The sequence below is a fragment of the Podarcis bocagei genome (assembly GCF_964188305.1).
Source record: "Podarcis bocagei genome assembly, chromosome: 16".
Classification (NCBI taxonomy): Eukaryota; Metazoa; Chordata; class Lepidosauria; order Squamata; family Lacertidae; genus Podarcis; species Podarcis bocagei.
In genome coordinates, this window is record NC_138142.1 from 35,592,268 (window position 1) to 35,599,333 (window position 7,066).

General features: G+C 50.1%; 1 protein-coding gene across 10 annotated transcripts in view; it reads right to left on the reverse strand.

Moving 5' to 3' along the window:
- The window catches only part of UBAP2L (ubiquitin associated protein 2 like), a 50,301-nt gene extending 46,041 nt beyond the window's left edge, over positions 1-4,260 (reverse strand). For all 10 annotated transcript variants that reach the window (XM_081173494.1, XM_081173493.1, XM_081173492.1 and 7 more), the window contains exon 1: positions 4,135-4,260. The gene's annotated coding sequence lies outside the window, so the exon portion shown is untranslated. The remainder of the gene's footprint in view (positions 1-4,134) is intronic.
- Positions 4,261-7,066: the final 2,806 nt, after the last annotated feature.

Here is a 7,066-nt window from a genome sequence, read left to right on the forward strand (position 1 = left end):
GGTTTCTTTAAAGGAGAACAGCCACTATTATCCGAGATCACAGTTTGGGCCAGGATGAAAAGCTGTTGGTTTCAGTTCACTCAGGATAATTAAACATTAGAAACAATATTTATACAATACTCAAAGCCTTTCAGCCACACTACTTCAACTATCTTTAAAATAATTAGTAAGATTGGTCAGTGCTAGGATTCCTATTATTACTATTCAGTACGAATTGATAAGGCAGTGTTGCTCTCCCAATGGAAATTTATTCCTAAATATCTGACACCCCATAATATCAAAGATAATCAAGAGCACTGCTGATGTTCAGCTCATAGCTTGAATGCTTAATCATTACACTAAGAAAAAGTTCCTCAGATGCCTCAAAGCCCTGCTTCACATCCTTTTCCAGCAGAAGACCCCAGGTTTAATCCCAGGTAGGATTGGAAACCACAGAGAGCTACTGCTACCCAGTGTGGAGGCAATACTGAGCTAGCTGGACTAATGGACTGAGTAGCTTTCTGTGTTCCAAACAAAGTCTCCCAGAGCAATATGCAGTCTTCTTTTTGTAGGTTTGAAGGAAAGGCTGCCATGGGTCTGACAGACTTTTTAGTGATCAATACCACCACATTAAAGAAGAGATCTGGTCCCACAAAGCATCTTCTGGGACTCCAAGATCCTAAGAACAAAGCAACAAGAAAGATGGTTATTGTTTGCTGGAGAGAATAGATACTGGGAAAGGCCAGTGATGCTGACAGGGTGTTTGGGCTTCTGGCAACCTGAGCAGGCAAACTTCACAGCTATAGACATAAAACACAGGTACACACAAAAACCAAAGCAACTTTCCCTTTAGCAAAACATTTTTTTGTACCTAAGGGTGCAGTTTTCTGCGATTTAGCGCCACTGAAGTCAGTGAGATGTGGTTTGGAGTCATAGGACTGGACTGCACAGGAGATCACAATGAAAACACACTTTACAAAAAGCTATACACCTTAACCCTGAAACTTGTTTTGTGTCTACAGCAGTATATATATATTTAGTTGTAAATATGATTTATTCATTAGTAGTAGTGGTAGTAACAACACCTAAAAAGGATCTTATCTGCTGGACTCTATTTTCTCAATATGAAAAGGTTTAGAGTATTATTTTGGTTAGTTACAAGAACTGCCTTAGGAGAGACATAATGGAAAAAAGTGTTGACTTTCATTGTGTGATGCCTGAGCCCTTAAACTCCTAAAGCATGGATGGAGAACCTTTGGCCCTGCAGAGGTTGCTAAACTGCAGTTCCCATCATCCCTCAACCATTGGGCATGCTGAGGCTGATGGGAGCTGAAGTCCAACAACTTGTTCTAAAGAGCAAGGGAGGGAAAAGGAATATTAGCACAAATCCCAAGCCTTAGAAAGGAAAAACAAATAAATAAACAACAAAGCAGTCACTCACTGGTTCTGTTCCTTGTTCGCGAGACAAAAATTAACAGCAGCCTAGGTTATAGAGGGATTGCTCCAAGGATTAAACTGTTCCATCTACTGTCTTTTAAAAGCACAGAAGCTGCAAACTTAAACCCACTTACCTGGGAGCAAGCCTCATTGACCTCATCACTCCTAAAGTAGGCATGGTTAGGATTGAAATGTACATTATTAAGAATCACTTTCTGAGAAGCAAGAACTTAGGTAGAAGAAGCCAGGCAGAAGAGAAGATGCTGAATAGCAAGAACAGCAGAACCATGTGTGTTTGTGCTGTGTTGATGCAAGTTCTCTGACACAAAAAGAGGGCCTTTCGAAGGATGGGAGGCAGAAGCAGCATGATAAGCAAGGACTGGCCGTGGAGTTGCAGGCAGTCAGCTTTCTCAAAGGCACCAAATCTCAACTGAAATGGCCATGTGGAAAGTGGAGGCCCTAGAAATGGTACTGGTCACTTGGAGCAGATGGCCTGGCCGGAGGGGGCAGTGATGAGAGAAGAGTGACGGAGATCAACACAAACTCCCAAGGTTTGAGGAAAAATGAGCTAGCTGTCCTGCAATACCAGCAGAAACACCATTACGCAAACCCCACTGAGTGAAAGAATCCTCAGGAGAATGGTGGTAGTTAGCTTTTAAAGGCAGGACAAGAAGAAGCTCTGCAGTATTTGAAAGTCTCTTTTCGTAAACACCACACCCTTTGGATTGAAAGCTTCCGGCACCAAGGGAATCCTGGTTCTTTCAGTGCTCCATCTGTCTGCCTGGCACCAGAGGTCTTCGCAAAGTGTCCTAGACAAAGTTGCAAGAGTAATCTGATAAGGAAGTTCAGCACCAGTGCAACACAGGCTTCGGAGACCTGGATTCGAAACACCGTTCGGTCACAATGTTCACCAAGGCCAGTTATGCTGTTTCATCCTCAAGCAAAAACAGTGAGGGTTAGATAGAGGAAGGTAACACATCCTGAATTCTTTAAAGGAAGGGCAGTATCCAAAAATATTTTTAAAATCCAAGGACGCAGCTAGGAGTTTAAGGAACAGTCCAGAAAATTATTTAGCATAATAAAGGGGGAAGTTTCATAGCCAGTTAACAATTTATTCAGAAGTTAAGTACCACTTGCATGAGGTAACTTTATAGTAAGGGATGCACTAGCAGCTCAAACTTACAAAGTAATAAGGTGAGAAGAGTCTTGCAAGATCTGGAAAAAGGCCCATCGGCATCTTGTTCTCAAAGTGGCAACTAAACACTTCTGAGAAGCCCACAAGATGGGCATCAGCACAAGAGCATTGACCCTTAGGAAACTGGTATTCAGAGGCCTTTGATAAGGGTGGACATAATAGAGCTATGATGATTTGTAGCCACGAATGAGACTCATCTTCTGAAGTTACAGCAGCACCGGTCCTCAGGAAACCAACATTCAGAGGCCTTTGATATGGGACAAAATATATAACCATGATGACTTGTAGCCACTGATAAGAATCATCCGCCGTAGTCCCGCTTTGTACAATGGAGTTTACCTCTTTACTTCAGTGCCCAAAGGACTGCAGCTAGAAGGAGCCCAACCTAGCTTCAGAGTTACTCACACTGCTGCAAACTTGGCACAAGCTGTTGTTTCTCCCCCCCCCCCAAAAAAAAAACGAAAGAAGAGGAGACCAAGGAACTTTCTCTTCTCCTCCCCTGACTTTTTTATTTTTAAATCGTTTCCACGTGCAGGTTTTTAAGGGCTACTTGGGGAATGTTTACAGATCTGCGGGCGGTGGGGACAGAAAAGAGAAGTCGTCTAACTCTCACAGTTCCCCACCGCCACCAGCCAGATTTACCAGCTTTTTACATCCTGGTGGGGAGCGGGGGAGAGAGAAACAAGCGGTCTTGGGGGGAACGAACAATGGATCCGGCTTTCTAGAGAGGAAAAGAAAAGTCTCCCCCACCTCGATCGCAGGAAGCTCCCCCCAGGCCTGTTTGTCCGGGAAGAAGGATCAGCTTGCAGTCAAGGGTGGGGTTGTGTTTGCGGTAAAGGATTTAGAGTGGTGGTTGGGGGGGGGGGAGGAGAGAGTTGGAAAGAAAGACTCCTCTTTCTCTTTTCCCCGGTCCACGGAGCTCTCTGGAAGCGGAAACAGCCCAGAGGGCCTCAAGGTGGGGCGAGGAAGAGAAGGAGGAATGTTTTAAAAATAGTGATGAGAGTAATAACCATAGTAAGAAGAAGGGGGGTAGTTTACCTACCCAGAGGTTGTGGGGAAAGGATCGACCTCGAAGAAGTTTGAGCGGGGGGGGGATCGGTCCCGCCTGGTTCTGCCTGACTCAGCCCCTCCCTGGCCCAGCCTGGCGCGCTACGCAAGTCCCCGGCTTCGCTCTGGCCGACTAGGCCGCGGTGGCGCTCGGGACCGGAACTCTCCCCTCCTCACGCCCCCTTCCCCCGCCCTCGCCCCCTCCCTCCCTCGGAAGGCCCAGCAGTTCCACCGCCTCCTGGAACAATTCCTGCCGGCCGGACTTTCCCCCTTCTACTCACCCTCCACGGAAAGCTCCTTTTTTGAAGCCCAGGGGAGGGGAAGGAAAAAAATCCCCTCACAAAATATAGATATACATATATAAGTATGTATTAAAGAAGGAATTTATTATTATGATATGGTGGGGTGGGGGGGAAGGGGCGGGGCCGGCGCTTAAAGGGCCCGCGCGCAATTCCCGGCGCGGCCGCCAACTTTACCTGAGTCTCCACCGCCTCCTCCGCCGCCGCCGCCGCCGCCGCCGCCACACACACTGACAACTAACCCAACGCGGCCGCGGGGCCGCCCCTCTGCCCCCACCACGTGACGCGCGCGCGCGGGGATTGGAGGGAGGGCCGCGGCGCGGCTTCGGCCCGCGTCACGTGACGGGCGGCGGCGAGGGAGGCCGGGCCACGCCCCCTTTGCTGTTGTCCGTCAAGAGTCCGCCCGCCCGCTCTTCGGCTTTATCCCGGCGCGCTTTCGCACTCTTACCCCGCCCCTCGCAACCTGACCCCGCCTTCTTAAAGGAACCACGTGACGCCTCCCTGCCAGAACTCACATGGCCAAGAATGAAAAAGGGGAGGTGGGTCTGTAGGATAGGGAGCCGTTATCGCCAGCGGCCACTTCCGGTTCTCGTCGGACACGGCGGGTTTCGTAGAACTATGTTTTACTCAAGAGTAGACCCTGATTGAAATTCATGAGCCTAAGCTGTTTGTTTAATGAATTTATTCTTATACTAGTCATGTCTATTGACTCCAATGGGTCTGCTTTGAGGACTAAGCACTGGGTGCAACTCAGTGTCAAGACAACCCAATCAGATGGGCGGGGTACAAATAATAAAACTGTTGTTGTTAATAAAACTGTTGTTGTTGTTTTAGACCTTTTTTTGAGGAGGCGGCGGAGAGAGGACTTCAGCTAGGAAACTTGTGTAGCGTAGCAGTATAGTTTAGTTAACTATCTTTGTTTCTTAAGTTTTGCTGCTTTTGTGTTTTCTTTCTAGCTTATTAACTGCACAACTAAGAAAGTTTTCTGATTAAGTGATCTTTACATATTTCTATAAATTATAAAACAATAAAAGCGACTGAACATTAAGGCATGGGTTAGGTGGAAACTAGCAGTACACTGGGTTGTTGTTGTTGTTGTTTAGTCGTGTCCAACTCTTCGTGACCCCCTGGACCAGAGCATGCCAGGCACTCCTGTCTTCCACTGCCTCCCGCAGTTTAGTCAAACTCATGCTGGTAGCTTCAAGAACACTGTCCCGCCATCTCGTCCTCTGTCATCCCAATCTCCTTGTGCCCTCCATCTTTTCCAACATCAGGGTCTTTTCCAGGGAGTCTTCTCTTCTCATGAGGTGGCCAAAGTCTTGGAGCCTCAGCTTCAGGATCCGTCCGTCCAGTGCGCACTCAGGGCTGATTTCCTTCAGAATGGAGAGTTTTTATCTTCTTGCAGTCCAGGGGACTCTCAAGACTCTCCTCCAGCACCAGAATTCAAAAGCATTCCCATCATCCCTGACCACTGGCCCTGCTGGATGTGAGACTGACAACAACCCCTCGTAAATTAGAGCAGTGTTTCCCAACCGGTGTTCCGCGGCACACTAGTGTGCCGCGAGATGTTGCCTGGTGTGCCGCGAGATGTTGCCTGGAGGGAGGCGGGCGAGTCCAAAAAAGGTTGGTAAACACTGCTCTAACACACGCCAGCCGGGGTCTGCCTCCGCGTTGCATCAGCTTCCTCTACGTTGTAGAACGCAGAGTTCTTATTTTGGGAAGGTTTGAGGGGTCGGACTAAGCGGGTTGGGGGCTGGTCTGGGCTTCCGCTCCCTCCCCTCCCCACGGAGTGTACCTGCGGTGCAAGGAGGCGCTCTGAGCCACTGCTCTGGGAAAGGAAGGAGGGCGAGGCGGCCTGGCCAAGTGCAGGGGAGACCCGTAGTGGGGAGCAGGGGGAGGAGGAGGCACCGAGGAATGGAGGCGGGGGAGACTCCCTCGCTTTGCAGAAACTGCAAAAAAACGAGGCAGGAATTGGGTTTGTTTTTGTAGCTCAGGACGTGCTTCGCTTCTGGTGTGCCTAAGGCGGCCGCCCCAATTATCCCCTAGCCCATCTTTCCAGGTGCTGCCCCCCCTCCACAAAGGGCCATAGAACTGTAGAGTTGGCAGGGGTCCCAAGGGTCATCAAGTCTTAAGTTTCTCTTTCAAAAAGGAAACGTGGGTTAAAGCGGCGACGACGCCCCCCACTCACTTTCCTGCTCTGGCTTCCCTAACAGTTTTCCGAGTTGCGTCACTGGATCCAGCCCCCTTTTCCACAGGTGACACGGGGCTGGAGGGAGGGAAAGAGGGCTTTACGTCGCACACAAAGGCAGCCTCCTAGAAGCGCTCTGGGCCGGCGCCGTTTCGCCGAAGGCGCCGGAGGACCCCCACCCTCAGCTCCTTCAGAAAGGACTGGAGCGGAATAGCCCTATCTCTTCTTCCCCAACCCTTGTCGTTGGAGGAGTCCCTCAGTCCCTCGCTTTGCTGCCTCCTCCCCCCCCCCCCAAAGCTTGGAGGTTCCCCGGCAAGGGGGAGGGAAAAAATTGAAACTTACACTTTCGTGCGTCCCTCCCGGCGTGGCACTGCGCGCTGACGTCACGGGGCTGTAATGGTGGTGTGCCTCGAGATTTTTTTCATCAAACAAGTGTGCCTTTGCCCAAAAAAGGTTGGGAAACACTGAATTAGAGAATGGGCCCTATCTCGCGCACAGACCTCCCTTTCCGTTACAAAAATCCTGTGTACCTACTGTCCCTATCCCTTTCTCTCTGAGTTGGTCCTGCACGTGGCGACTTCCCATTGGGAACCGGAAATGCCGCTCACATTCCACTCAGTGGGTAACCCCAGCCCTTCACTCGCCCCCGGTAACCTCCCCCACTAGCCGGGCCACGTGACCCTCACATTCCCAGCCCCCTCCCCAAAACCCGCTTCCCTCAGTCCTGCATTTGCTATTATTCCGCCCCCCTCAACACACTCTCTCTTTTATGTCTCCTCCCCTATATGTTATCGCCTCCTTCCGGTCACCTGACCCGACGCGCCTCTTCTCCCGCCCTCCGGAAACCATAGAGTCTGAAGTCGAGCGGGGAGGTGTTAGGGACCGCGTCACGTGACGGGGGCGCAGGCCGGCTTCGGCGCC